Source organism: Lactuca sativa, chromosome 3 (assembly GCF_002870075.4).
Source record: "Lactuca sativa cultivar Salinas chromosome 3, Lsat_Salinas_v11, whole genome shotgun sequence".
Taxonomy (NCBI): domain Eukaryota; kingdom Viridiplantae; phylum Streptophyta; class Magnoliopsida; order Asterales; family Asteraceae; genus Lactuca; species Lactuca sativa.
Window position 1 is genome coordinate 61,006,696 of NC_056625.2, and position 16,178 is coordinate 61,022,873.

Sequence of the window (16,178 nt, forward strand, 5' to 3'; positions counted from 1 at the left end):
GTGTGATTAACCGGCACATCGATTAGGTAATATTGTTAAGGGTACCAAGTCAATTTGTATGGTTATTCACACCTTGTTTGTGATCCTCGGCATCTCAGTCACAAATTTGAGAGGGCATAATCGAGATTCAAACATGCCATTGAAAAGTTCAATGTATCTCAAAAGATCTAGGAGTTTCAAAACCAATAAAACCTAATAATAAAATATTTCGTTTTCATGGTGGAAATTGGTAAATCATCATTTACCTACCTTCAACTATTTTATAATTTGGATTACGGCATCCCTCTTCCAGTTATAAATAGGTTGTTGGGTCCTAGCCTTAATATTTCATATTGGGTCTTATATTAAGGACTTTAAATCAAATAAATTGAATTTCTCCCATTATAGATGTCTAGTTTAGACAGCTATGGTCTTCCCAAATCTTTAGGAACAAGCTTCCTAGTGAAGATGATATCCCAAATGGCAATCAAGGTGAAAGATCAATCCCTTTGTTGGGCATTTGTGGAACTAGAAATCATACTTCACTTCATCCACCTCCTCGAATAAATCTCCCTACCCCACAAGTTTTAAGACTTGATAAGTTCTAAGTCACTCAATCCCTATTGGCAAGCAAAGTCTATATGTGCTTAGATCTTGGGGATTAAGCCACATATTGACAAGTCGGGAGAGTCGGGTGTCGAAGTCTCGAGGTAGCTGGCTGCTGACTTGGTTCTTTCAATCACTCCTTGATGACAGGTTGCGACAAGACCCTTAATGATCTTACCTATTTGCTTGATGATGCTAAATTAGCAATGATTTGGAGCATTAGTAAAAGCAAATTGGATTGGAAGATCTACTTTCCAAACCTATTTGGACATTAAAAATGGTGACATTGAAGGTCCAGGAAAAACTTTCTCTTCCCAATGGAAAGGGATCGGCCATAGTCAACTCGGTTGACCAAATGGTAAAGAGAAAGGTTAAGTCTGTGATAGTCCCATGTACCATTTCCAAAGAGTCCATAAGATTCTGTTGCCAAAAGAAAGACATTGGTTGCGAAGCTGCTAAATTTACCTAAAACATCTTAAGGATGGTAAAGTTAATAGGTTTGACTCTACTTCAGGTAAAGTCCATTGTCTAACTTTATTAAGTTTCTATTCTGAGATTCTTATTGCATAATGTGACGAGGTCACATGTTGATGTTTTAGGAATCAAAGAAAAGGTGAAGAAACTTAAAGGAAGTATATGCTGATTCTGATCGCGAAGATGGATTTCGATCGCATGGTTTGGTGATCAGAATTTTGAGTTGTTACTTAAGAGTTATGATATATTGCTTAGGAATAGATAACAACAAGTTTTCCATATGGATTGTAAGGATAAATTTTTCCGCAAAGTTTTAAAATAAAAAGAAAAATGGTTTTGATTTTATTTATTTTAAGTATCCTTACAATGGCATTTATGAAAAATTGTTGATTATATGTTTCCATTGATAAGCAATATGGGTAAATGGATTTGATTCTTTCATTAGTGGAAGTGTCAAAATTTACCAAATAAGGAAAGATTCTCATCACCCAAGTTTCAGTTGGATAGAAACTTGGAATCATGCAACTTGTATTGTATGATCATGAGAATTTTTTTATATATTTGGGAAATTAAGTCTAATTCCTTGTTCACATGTACATGTGAATCAAGTGAAGGACAAAGGGATCGGATACACTTGGGTGTGCGCTGATCAAGTCCACCACAAAGTTGATAAGATTATTCATTATGATTTACTAAAGTTTAATAAATATGGTTATACTTACAAGTTTAAGTATAGTTCTGGATCATTGGAGAAGTTTCAATGATAGACATAATGAGTAAGAAGAATCAAATAAGGCAGAAAGATAAAAGTTTCTCTAATCTGAAGAGATGGGAGAGTACTTGAGTATCTTGTTTTATGATTATCTTAGTGATTATGAAACCATGTCACAATTGATCCTCTAAGGACACCTTAGTTCATTTTCTTTGGCTAAGGAGAGGAATCGTGAATTGTTGAAATGGTTAGATCAAAAGATAAATTATACTTCGTTCCAAAAATTAAATCTTAGAGTCATACTCCAAGATTAAGCCTTGAGTGACATAATCTTAAGAAAGGTTTAAAACACTTGTTAAATGTAGAGTAAAATGTGTTCTTACTCTTGTACATTTGAAATTGGTAAGTTGTGATGTTTTGGATAAAACAAAGACCAACTAAGACCAATTGTGAGAAGTGTTTAACTTGATAAGAATCTACACTAACTCTTGAATATTCGGTTTTGTCAAGGAATGGTTCTTGATAAAGAGAATTTTATATGTCAAGAGGTCAGTGGGAGTCTTAAAAGGATCTTAAGATAGATTCAAGAACTAATCAAGAGTTTTGTTAATCACTAGACCACGACTTGAGGTTTGTAACCTATCGTGTTGACATATTCTGTGCTCATTCCAGTTAAAGTTGGTTTTGCATTGGAGTTCTAAGAGTTCTCAACTGGTTGCATAACAACTTGGAAGCAATGGCAGGCCCTTGAGCTGCCAGGTGGCAAGAAATTAGATTGAGTTCGGTCCATATGAGTTTGGATTTGTCATTAACCTTGTCGTGTGATTATGGTTATGTCAAATTCACATGGATAGGAACACATACACCATCAAAATCTAAGTGTCATAAGGTTTCTCTTCGATTCATGAAAATGATAGTGAGGAAACTCTTTCACTAAGTAGATTTAAGTGGATAGCAAGTGTGAAGTTTGCATTCTCATGTCGTTAGTGGAGCGTGTGTGGTTAACCAGCACACTAACTAATGAGAATGGCAAAGTTTTAGACTCACATGTGAACTATCTAAGGAAAGGTTTAGACTCCAGGTGTATGATTTGATAAAGTCTTATCAAGGCAATCTAGTATCAGAAATCTGACTGATTTCTAGGTAGATGTCAAAGCTAGTGGGAGCATAAAGTGTTATGCTAGTTAGATAATAATCATTATGCTAGTGGGAGCATGATGATTATGTTGCAAGTTAGCAATGTTAATTATAGAAAACAAAAGTTTCAACTCGCTTTGAAAAAGTTGTTTTACTATAATTAAGGGAGAGAAATTGATACTTCATTCCAATTCTACAAGCTTAGATTGAGATTTTAATCAACTTTAGTCAAGAATATATATGAATGTTATGTTGGAATGGTTCAACATAAGGAATTTCTATATATGTTGCTTTCTAAAAATTCGATTATGATTACGGCATCCCTCTTCATAGTTCGAATTATGAGAACATGGCAAATAAAAATTTTATAGCATGAATCGTATCCCATATGCTTTGGATATAGGATCGATTGCATGTGTTATAATATTCATCCATTCTAAATTTTCCTAATGCTTAAGGCGTTAAGAAGGGAAAAGGGATTAGAACTGGATATGACTAAGATGATTAAGCAATTGTCGAGAACAATTTGGGGTTTTCCAAAGTTTGGTTACTCATGGACAATTGGAAGTATAGAGTAAGGATCGTATTGACATATTTTGGAAAGAGGCAACTCTTGTTCAAAAGTGATGGTCAAGATGGGAATATGGAATTGTTTCCATAGGTGGAGGTTTTTCTTTGAATCTGTGTAAGATTAAAGAACTTAATGCAAAGAAGGATGTTCAAAGGAATGTACTTTGAATTTGAGACTTCATCTCCATGGAATTGCTTTCCATTGGAATACTTTGTAACGTTTGTTGCCAAGTCTTTGTGACTTGTGTGAATATCATTACAAGAGGATCATTGCATAGATTATGGTAAACGACAAGAACTTGGTATTCTTACATTTACAATAAGGATTGGGATTGTGAAATGAGAATCATTGAAGTCATGTTCAATTGATATACATTTCACAAAGAGATGACCACATGTAAACATAGTGTGCATACTTGGAGTATGGCATAGCTACTGTTTAGAGAAACATATTATGCATGCTTGGAGCATAGCATCACTACTGTTTCAATTCAAGTATTAAGTTGATTAATCGAAACATGAATAATGAGTGATCAATATGGTGCTTAGATAAAAGGTGTTTTATTTACGCTCAAAGTGTTGAGGCCATATAGGACTAGTATTATTTTGTGTTTCACTTTGCATGTTTTGACTTCCAGAACAACTAGGTCATTCTCCCGAATAACCAAGTTATTCAAACCATCCACAATCGGTCATATGTTGGACGTAGATATGAATCAAGACTGTTGTGAATTTGGCTTGTATGATTTGTCTAAAGTGCTTTAGACAATGCAATAGTTGCTACAACATTCATGAGTACTCATAAGGGCTGAGTATTGGATTCAACCCACGCTCATTTGGATTCACTTCATGGATTTTATCACGAGTGAATCATGAGACGATAATATCTTATATTCTTCAAGCCTAGAGATATGAGTTGTTGCCTATGAGTTGGTTATACATTGATTGTACGAAAACGCATTGGTAACTCGATGCTATAAAACGTGCATTTGTGTATGATTCAACAAGTAGTCAGTACAAGCAGATGAGTCGAAGTTTATCCATTCCTTTTACCCTTAAAAGGATAAAATCGATATCTGTGGGCCCCTCGATGATTTAGTGATGAAAAAAGTAAGTGCTCGGCCGGGCCTGAACTGATTTGATTTGTTCAATTACTCAGTCGTCATAAATCAGAAATCGGGAAACAACAAATGGACAGAGAGAATGATTATAATCCATCTCTCGGTCCATATGATATCTAGAATGGAGGAATATATGATCACTTATCTAATGGACAAGTCATTGACAGAGGTCAGAGCTCATCTACAAGGTCAGAGTTCGACAGAAGCTTTTGAGAGCTACGATTTCTAGTCGGGTTCTGAAGTCATACTTGCAATAATAGTTTTAGACTTATCCAAGTGGGAGACTGTTGGATTAATGTCTAAGTCCATAACTATAATTGGTAAGGCTTGACCCGATCCGACATGGTCCATTTGGGTTGCATGGCATCATGCACTTGGATAGACTAAAATGAGAGAAATAACACTTAAGTTTTATTAATATATTATAAGTTCTAATATATTAATAGAGATTATTTAATTAGTATTGATCAAGATTTAATCTAGAATTAATTAAGTGATCAAAAGAAGACTAATTAAATATATGGGTTGATTGTGTATATCATCCATACTTATATAGTGGGCTAATGCTCCATGGATTATCAAGTTGGGCTCAAACCCATTGGATGCTCCATGGTGTATTTGAACCCATGGATCCAAGGAAATGGAAAGCCATGACAATTAGGGTTTACCCTAATTGTAATAACTATATAAGCATCTTATTGATGTGAGAAATCGGCCACTAAGATATGCATAGAGGGAAAGCCGATTCTTGAAGTGTTCTAATTTCTCTCTAAGTTATTCCAAGTGCTTATGGTGTTGTGTGAACCATTTGAGGTGTCACACTTGGGGCACTAGGCACTCAAGCTTCATGAAGACAAGCACCAACAAAAGGTATGTTATTCTAACTTGTGTTATTCAAAGTTTTGTATGCTAGAATAGAACAATACCTTGGAAAGTTGATATTTGCATGTATAATAGAGAAACCATAGATCCAAGGTATTTAGGGTTGCATGTACACTTAGGAGTGTTAGATTGCTCAAAACCCAACAGTAATTGGTTGTCCAAGAAGGTTTATACACCCTTGCTACACTAGAGTGTGGGAAACTGAATGCCGGATGAAAACTATAACATCAATACATATATATAAGAACATAAGTGTATAGATATAGTTTTGTTCAAGAAGGTAAAAATGGTTTTGTAAGACATCTAAGAGTTTTGAACAATAATTAACAATGACTTGATGTCATTTTAATAAACATTTCAAACGTAATACTTTTGCTATCAAGGTATTTTTAAGATATAAAACCATTTCATGCATTACATTTTGAAGCATGTGAAATCAGACGGATGAAAACACAGTTATAAATACCTAAGAATGGATTTAATAACATACTGTTTTCTACTTGTATTCCCCCCCCCCCCCCCCCCCATTAAAGCATTTAAAATCATTTAAAACATTGATTAAGGGGTATGAACTCACCTGTTGCGAGTGGATCGGAAGGAAGTGTCGGATAAGTGCTTGGTGCCAAGTGAAGACTTAGACACGCACAAACATCCTAATAACATATAAAGACATATGTATATAAACAAATAGTCTTTAAACCATTAATAAACAAGTCAAGACACTCTAGGACATGACAAACACTTGGTATAAGTGTTATAAATGTTAAGGAGTGAATCTAAGTGTTGTAGGGAAAGGCTAGCGTGTTTGGGTTTCAAGGAACACTCCTAAAATGAGTTTACTCCCTAAAGACCAACACCCCTTGAGTTTACGGTCGTAAACTCTTGAGTTTACGGTTGTAAACTCCTAACCTTATGACCATTTGTTGTTTTGAACTCTTCTAAGCTATTCCAAGCATTCCTACTTCATGTTTAAGCCTTAGGAAGTGTTGTGTGGAAACAAAACACTCCTAAATGGAGTTTACGGTCTAAGGACCATTTCTTCATGAGTTTACTACCTTAAACTCATAAGTTTGCTATTTTGGGGGTTTTCAAGTCCTTAGCTCAATCATGGCAATAGTCTAGGTTAGAATTAGAAAGGTTTTGGTGCTTTTTGTGTGATAAACTCATCAAGGATGAATCTAGACAAGTCCCTAAGGCATGGTGAAGCATCTAGGCACCCTAAGGCACCACTTTGCACCATATTTGGTGTTTACGGTTTTGGGAGCCTCCCAAAACCATGAACACATTGATCTTGGTGTTCTTGGGACTTTTCTTTGATGTTATTATGTAATACAAGCTTATTAAGACTCAAGGATGGAAGTACTTACTATAAGGAACCTTGAAACGGTGCTAAGGGCCTAAGAACACTAGTGTGTGTTCTTGGTGTTCTTGGTGTTTTGGAAAACTAGTCAACACACATAAATGGATGGATTAAAGGATGTAAAATCACTAGATGTTATGTTATATCAACTAATCAAATCGAGAAACACTTACGTTTTTGGGAAATCGAGTGAAAACCGAGATGATACTTGAGAGAGTTTTTGAGTTTACTCTTTTGGTAATTGGGGAGTAAACATAAATGACTAGTTTGGGGAGTAAACTCATGCTTATGCATGAGTTCACGGTTTTTGGATGATTTTCTGACCCAAACATAAAAGTTTGGCCATGAACTTCTAAGACACGAGGTGTTTACGGTTTAGAAATTTCGAGACCCAAGACGGCCCATCCGTTCACCCGTTCATTTAAAGATTAATTATTAAAATAATCAAATGAACTTATTTTTCCCATAAACAAGTAAAAGTGAACTTGACTTATAATATGAAGTGATTGACTTTTAGGGTTTGATCGAATGAAAATTTCGAGTTGTCACATCATCCCCCTGTTTGAGGGAATTTCGTCCCGAAATTAGAATTTAGGTAAGGAAGTAGATATGAATGATCGAGTCAAGTGGTGGAAACTTCCTAATCGATTGGTTCTCGCACTCATAAGTTAATACGGGTCCTCGGTTCGTATTCCAACAAACCTTCACTAACGGCCGACAGCGCTGCTTCGTCCGCTTGAACACTCGGTCAAGGGTCACTACGGTTCTAATACGAAGGCGAGGATCTCGTTAATCTCGATCTCGTTGAGTGGGCTTACGAGAGTCCTAACGGAAAGGTACGGTTTAAAAATCGAGACGCGGAGGGTAAAATGTACGTTACTGAGTTCGCGGAGTAGGTTTAGTCTGTGAGATAAGGGACCGATTCTGGTAAGAATCTCGAAGCTCCTAACTATACTGGATTTAGCTTTCCACGCTTTACGAAGCGTATTAAGCCATTCCCAGAGTGAGACTTCCTAAAGAATTTGGTCTCTCCCTTGGATTCCAAAGGTTCTTTCTCTTACTTATCTTCCCAGTCAAGGGCCACCCCTTGCTAGGTCAAAGTCGAAAGGGTTTCTGTAATTTGCGAGGAGTTCTGAATGGAAGACGATAGTAGGTCTATAAGACCTAGAATTTGGCGAATTTATGTCGGTGTCTACAGTGTTGAAAAATTCTCAACGATTTTGACAAATTGAAAGAGTACTAAAAAATTCCCACATCACTAACAGTGTGTCTTAGGAGTCTGACTCTTCAATTTCAAAACTCATGTTTAGAGAACTTCGCGAAAGTTCCTCTGAAGGTAATGTTTCTATGGGTTCTTTCTTACTACGAGGGTAGATAAGTAAGTCATTACAAGGAGAATGACGAACTGATCCCAGTAAGAAAGACGTACCCTACTCATTTAGCTCATGAATACTATGGGCGTATTGGTCCTATCCGAGGGGTATCACTACGGACTCAAAGTGTCCGCATCGAGTTTGGAGGGTAGTCTTTAAGATATCCTTCCCTAACACTCGAACTGGTGATATTTGGATCTCAGGTCCATTTCTGAAAGTAATTCTTTCCTATGATTTCTAATGGAATTCTTGACGGAGTCCTCGATAGCCGAGGTACATACGATGCAATCCGTCGACTTCTGGAAGAATAAGACCGGAGCTCTCAAGGGTGAGAAGCCTAGTCTTCCAACTATTGATGTGTAGTTCGTTGAGTTGTACAGGCTATTCTTGTATCTTCATAGGTGTTTAGACTGTAAGGCGATCTAGTTAAAAGAGTCATACTGGGTTCTAAGTTTGTTCACATGCCAATGCAATTACTCGTAGTCTTGGGCAGTCTCCGTCCTGAAGTTCAAATTAGAATTCATACATGGTTCAACGATCGCAATGTTGTGTATACGAGTCGTATATAATTAAGATTGAAAAGGTAGTCTAATAACTGATTCTTCTTTAAGCTCACATCCCATCAATGGAAAAGAAGTTAAAATTGGAATCATCAATTCTAAACCTGTAGAACCTTGGTTATATATCACCCCCATGTATACATTCTTCATTGATAGATCAACCGTATGAATATTTGGATTGAACTTGACGTACTGCACGAGTGATACTGCGGGGATTCCTTCGGAAAGGAAAAAGAACTATAAGGTACTCCATGCATGAGTACTTCGGTGTTCTGATAAGACGACTTCGCTGGAAAAGACGTTTACTGAGAAACAGATGTACGTATGAAGCTAGTATTGCGAGGATCGAATTTAATCGAGTCGTATGATAAAGTCAGAATTATATGGAAACTAAAGACATTATATTTGAACATAAGGTGTTACAGACAAAACACGACAGTGCAACCATTAACCGAGTTACTGTACTTTTAGATTTACTACCAGACTATTGCTGCGAACAAGGTATACTACAAAAGACAAGTATACGCAGCACGAGCATCCTTAAATGGACGGGATCTTGCAAAAGATAAGACTCTCATTGCACTAGTTTTGGATGGTTCATAAGTCTGTTACAACAAATCGCCTAAATTACATTAACGTGGGTCCGGAGTAGTCTCTCCTGCGGCGGTGGTCGGTAGCATACTTCCGTCTGCGCCAACATTTGCTTCCTCTTGGCAGTTCCTTTTGTAGTGACCCACCTTGCCACAACCGTAGAAAGCCTGTTTCACACCGGTGCTGGGCACTTGGTTGATCAGCCTTGTTAGGCTCTTGCAGTAACGTATCGTGTGCCCCTTTCTGTTGTAGTTTGAACACTGCATCTCCCGACAAGGTCCATGGTGGTGATAACTATATTTGATGCATTTTGGGAGATTTCCATCATATTGTCTGGCTGGATTAGGGACAATTGGGATACCCGAAGGGATGGTAGTAGGAGGTACCGATGTCGTGGCTGTGAAGGTTGTTACTGGTGGTTGTTTCCTGTTCGCCATTCAAAGCGATTTGTCCTTAGATTTAGCCCAAGACTTCCGTTTGTTACTCTTGGTTTTGGAACTCGGGGTATTGTGGTAGTTTGTTGCTCGTTGAGGTACTTGATTGATACCTGGATTGGAATTGTTGTTAACAATCCCGCTAACATTCGCGTTATTAGCGTTCAGGTGGGTCAAAATAGCTGACACGGCAGCCGAGACTGCAGCTTGAAAGGTAGCTGCATCAATCTGAAGAGTTGGTGGTTGGTTGATGGGCTGATCGTTTTTCTTTGGCAACATGATTTTGTTACACGAAAAGAAAGTGAATTTGTGAGTGAGAATGGTTGAACCTAAATGTAGTTCGATCGCTCATCTAAAGAATAGAAGTATGTTCTCTAAGGTTCGACCTACATCCCTATGATGCAGTCCTAGAAAAAGTGGAAGTTAGCTCACACAATGGTCTCAAGACGTTTGTCGTTCGAGCCGAGGTATCGTTGGTTGGTAAACAATGTGATCCAACCATTAAAAGAGACTTGGAGATGTCTCCGGAGTTAAATTGCTATAGTCCAATGACTTGACTAAAGCATGATTCAGGTAAACTCTAATGGAAGTACGATAAGAGTACTTGAATAAAGAAAATGACACAGAATTAGCCGACTGTCAATATCTTTGATATTCATGATGTACAAGTTGGGGAAAATGACCTTGTAAAAGGTCTTACATCATAACCAGAGAAGATAGTTCTTGACAACATAAAGACCTAATTAAAGTACTTACAGTACAAGATAGTTTCATAGAAAATGCCACATCGGGCATAGACAGAAAGACGATTCCTTTCTAACAAGTAAAATAAAGTAAAGCATCTGCTACTAGCGATGGTCATCCCTCTGGTGAACTCTCATTTCAGTCAGTTGGCGTTCCACATCAAGTAGGTGTCTTTCGTACACCCTCTGGCGTACACGAAGTTCTATGACTTCGGCTCGTGATTCAGCCAGTGCTTGCAACAGGGTTTCATGGTTTCTCTCGATCTCTCACGAGCATCTTCTAGACGAATGGTGCGGAGGGTATGCATTCTCGCATTGGTGACAACTTTAGTGATATTATGTAGGGCTGTCCTGCCTTGAATCTCATTTCGGGCCACTCTACGGACCAAGATTGGCAAGATTCTGTCTGCTGAGCCCCCATTGCTTAGGTCATAGAAGCTTCGCACCATTAAATGGCATGGGCTGATCTTGTCCTTGGCTCCATGTTTCCAAACATTCCACCCACTCAGGCATCGGGCCATGAAAAGTCGGACGAGGGTTAGGAATTGGAAAGGGAGCTGCCTGGGGTAGGTTCTCAACCTCGGGTTCGGAGTTAGCACCGTTTGAAAGGTCTTCATCATGGTGATCATTCAAAAGGACAGGATGATCATTCTCTGGTTCTTCTTCAAACCATCCAGCAATGACCTCATTCGGAAGGTACTGGTTGCCGTGGGGATGGAGTCCAGCCATGTTATCTACGCGAGAATTTGGGTAAGGAAATAATTATTAGACGTACTATCTAGATAATTATTAGAAAATCTTCATTAGTTACATCGCTATTTGTAAAGTGCATACCAGTTATATGTAATCAACACACGATAGGCCTTCGAATAAGTGACCTTAACTCCAAATTCACAAGGAATAGGGGTAAAGCAAAATTTCACCGATTCTAAGTCTATAACATCCTAGTTACATATAGCCTTAGTGTATCCACTTACCAACTATCAACTTAGTAATGAAGACCCTTTTTAGTTCTCAAGTAAGTAATTATGGTAACACAAAACACCCTTATGGTATTTTAGACTAGGTTCTGTTATAATGCTCTTATTGTAGTAATGTTGGTAAGTTTTTAGACTTGTTGCCATATCCCAACCATTCTTGGGCATGTGCTAATCACTCCTCGGAACAACATAGTTGATCAGGCTATGCTACTCCCAAGACTGACCATACATCCCCAGGCTTACTAGTGATGTTCAACAATCGTAATACTTTTGTTCTTGTCATTGTGACACGGATTTTAGTATGAGTGCAGGCACGTATACTAAATTAAATATTTTACTATTTAAAGTATAAACTCTTAGACAGAGTGTTTTAATCCCAATGTATTTATAGTTAGTATATCTTTTATGGGTTGATATACTTAATTCCAATATATTATTATGATAATAACTTATAATCAATGACTTGCAAAACCAACTATTACCAAACAATATTTTAATAATATCTAGAATACATTATACCCTTAGTTACCCATCCTGTCAATCCTCACATACTAATCATATATAAAGATCCTTTAAGATCTAACTTGATGGATCCTTGTAAGCAACAAGTAGATTATACTGCCTCGGGTATTCCTTGACAGTAAGTCAATAAAGACAACCATTGGGGGATAGAGTACCCGAATGAGCATATAATCCTTTTCCCTGGATCAATATGATTCACTAACACCACAAGACCGATGTAACAACAGCAAAATTCAGGTCAAAATTTAAACTTTTATAAAACCGTAATTGAGTATACTAAGTGGTAAATCTCGTAACAAGGTTTTAATACATATAAAGAACACAAAAATCTGTGTTATAACGAGGATGTTATAACCATTCTAAAATTCCCGACAAAACCGGCAACACCGATTAAACGAAAAACGCAAAGTTTCAATACAATAGTTTTTAGCCTTAAGTATCTAAATGAAAGTTATATATAACATCAAACCGTGAGTGTACATAAAAAGAACGTCCAAATCTAACTTCGTATGAGGAAGTTATGATTTTTCTAAGATTCGGGTACAGCAGTAGACAGCTAAAAACTCGAAATAGAGCTCGAGATACTTTTGACCAAAACAACCTAAATGAGAATCGAAGGTCTCAACATTAGTAGCGCAACGGCGAAAAGTCTGACGAAAACGGACATAGGATGAAGAAGTTATGGATTTTTAACGGACTTTTCGGGTCCCGGCTCGTTAAAAATAAATCAAAATTTGCCGATGAAGTCTAAACAAGAGTTGTAGACAACATTTTCAGCTACGCGTGCATATAAAGAATGTCGAAAACGGAGCTCGTATGCGAAAGTTACGGATTTTACAAGTTCGGGGTCCAAAATCCGAGGCTGTCAGGCCCCCACGACGTGGCACAGCTTGGCCACGACCCGGCAAGTGATTGAGGGCGTCCAATCAACGGAAGGGGATAAGGCTTGCTCCCCACGACGTGGCCAACCTTAGCCACAACGTGGCACACCAGAAATGCCCCTATAAATAGAACTCTTGGGGTGCCGGGTTTAGGTGCTCCATTCTTTCATCTCTCGTGCTTAAACTCTACGATTCAACTCCCGAAGCCCCGGTTTTCACCTTCAAGTCCCAAAGGAAGGTTTTGTGTTCCCGAGATTCCCGAGATTCCCGAGAATCCCGAGATTTTCCCACGTTTCCAATTCTTCCTGTCGAAGTTCTGCTCGATTCTCCTCTCGACTACTTCAAATCAACCACTTCAATCAAGTGAGTTCATACCCCCTACATTTTCATGTTTTATTCAAGTTTTAAGGGGGGGAATACAAGTTAGAACACTAAACATAACTTAAATTTAAATGACAGCTTTCTACAGAAAAGTTGAGTCCTGTTCACAGACTGTTTTGACCATCTTAAACTTAATATCTTTCAAAACTGTACAATATGCAAATAGTTCAAGTTTATACCTTTCTAATGACTACTCGCATGCGTTCATACGATTTTTCTACAATTTATGGTGATTTTTATAAAACTGCCTGTCATTTCAGAAGTGATTTCGGACCAGTCTGTGAAGATGTTCATTTTCACACTAGTTGGAGACCATTAAAAATCATAATAAAATTAGGAACAAAGTAAACTCATTTTATAAACTCCCAGAGGTGACAGATTCAATTTTTGACTTACGATGATTTTTCTATGAGTTTTCTAAAAACAGGGACAGTAAAGGGTAAAACTGTCAAAAGTGGTTTATAGATTTATTAACACCTTCTAACATTTTTGAGCAATGTTTATACATTAAGGAAGTTAAAACACAATCATTTAAATATGTTTAATTACCATTTTTACAAAATTGATAAGTACAAAAAAGTCTTTAGTATCAAACTTAAGGATTATTTCATGGAAAGTTTCTAATAAAAACGTAAGAATATGAACAACAATTACGAAACATACCAAATCATCTTTTAAAATTTATACATATATATAACCATATACATACATACATATATATATATATATATATATATATATATATATATATATATGTATATATATATATATATATATATATATATATATATGTTTTGTTTACAAACTTGTCTTCTACATCGAAAATATACATATATATGTTTTGTTTACAAACTTGTCTTCTACATCAAAAATTACACTTTTCATAACAAGTGAACATTTTACTAGGGATTACTATGCAAACGAAACACATTTTTAGAAAACTATAATAGGTATAGTTTTACGAGAGCATTACAAACTTTTACATACTAGAAACACTATTTCAAGAAGTTTACTTTCATATACAAGAACAAACGAACATTTTTTTTCACGTAAATCTGTTTTATACTAAGTTTTGTGAGACATCAACTTCACGTACGTTCGAGTACGCATTTCAAGTCCTATATTATATACCAGAATCCCTTGGAGGGGGAGCATGGTGTTTGTGTATAGATCTATACGAGGCTGACAACTCCGCACCCTGACTGTTAGCTACAGTCCGTCATTAGGGTGACAAATGTCAACATTAGGTACTGCGTCTAGTATGCTTATGAGGAACTCACAACACGCGGAAACAATGACTCATGCACGTAGTAATACATAACTCAATCATACTTAGGGGGTAATAACTATATTCTAGGGTATTATCGGCATGATCAAAACTCAGGTTAAAACACTTCCACAACTAGTTTTACTTAATAATAAGACTGCACTTCACTTTTAGGAAAATAAGGGATTTTCCTGGTTCAAATACATTCATTTTGTACAATAACAATTTACAACATCATTCTTTTGAGCATGTTATAGTTTCTTATAGCTTACGGTCTTGGTCATTTGATACTGCATTTCACTTTTAGGAAAATAAGGGATTTTCCTGGTTCAAATACATATAGTACATACCACAATCTTTCAAACTCATTTCATACATCAAATAGAAAATAAGGGATTTTCTGGAAAACATACACGCACTTTCGAATGGCATACATTTTCTCAAAACACCACTTATGAACTCACCAACTTAAATGTTGACACTTTTTCTTTGAAATAACTTGTATTCTCAGGAAACCGCTAGACCAGGTAGCAACTACTTTTGAAGACTAACGCGCTGGCGTTAGTAACATATTTTGGATCACCATATTGTATTTGATTTCTTTTGCAAACATGTAACATATACAATCATGTAAACTTTTCAAATATATTTATATTATGGTGGTGTGTACTTTCTTTACTATTCAATTGTTATGATATTTGACATGACGTCCTCCGCCCCCGAACGTTTCCGCCGTTCTAGTTTGGGGGTGTGACAGATTGGTATCAGAGCATTGTTTATAGTGAACTAAGTATATCAAAACCATTTTTGATATACAACTATAAACACAACTGGGCAAAAACACTCTGAGTAAGAGTCATACTTTTAAAATTAAATTTATTTAGTTTTTGTAAAGTAGGCATGCATTTATTTCATATTAATAACAGGGTCAGTGTCATAATTAAAACAATATAGAAGTATTATAGATGAGTTGTGCAATATAGGTATGCCTTGGGATATGTAATCGGGACTGGGATAAATATAGCCTGATCAACTATATTTGTCCGAGAGCCGAACTGTGTATGCCAGGGGATAGCTACAATGGACAACAAGTCAAAAACTTACCAAACTTATAAACTTTAGAATCAAACATAACATTTCGAATACTATAGGAGTATTTTATGAATACGATAGTTTAACGTTGATGTCAACCTTATGTGCCTTAGTTCTAGACAATCCTTATCTCCCTATTCTCGTACAAACACAATGGCTGGATTTCCACCTAGCAGGAGACCCCTACTACCCAAACCATACAATCATTAAAAGACTTATTGTCTTCATTGTTATTTCTTTGGCAGCGATGCCGCCCGTAGATCTGCGCGTCGCATCAACAACGTAACACCTACGCCGCCGCCACCACCCCCACAATATGATCCTGTCATGGTTCAGGCTGCTATCACTGCAGCTGTAGCAGCTGCTCTTACGTAGATAAACACTAACGGAGCTGGTGGAACTGGAAGTAGTACCAACCACTTGAATCATGGCACTGGCCATGGTTATATCAGAGAATGCACATACAAGGAATTTTCGAATGCAAAGCCAAAAACTTTCAACGGGGAAGGAGGA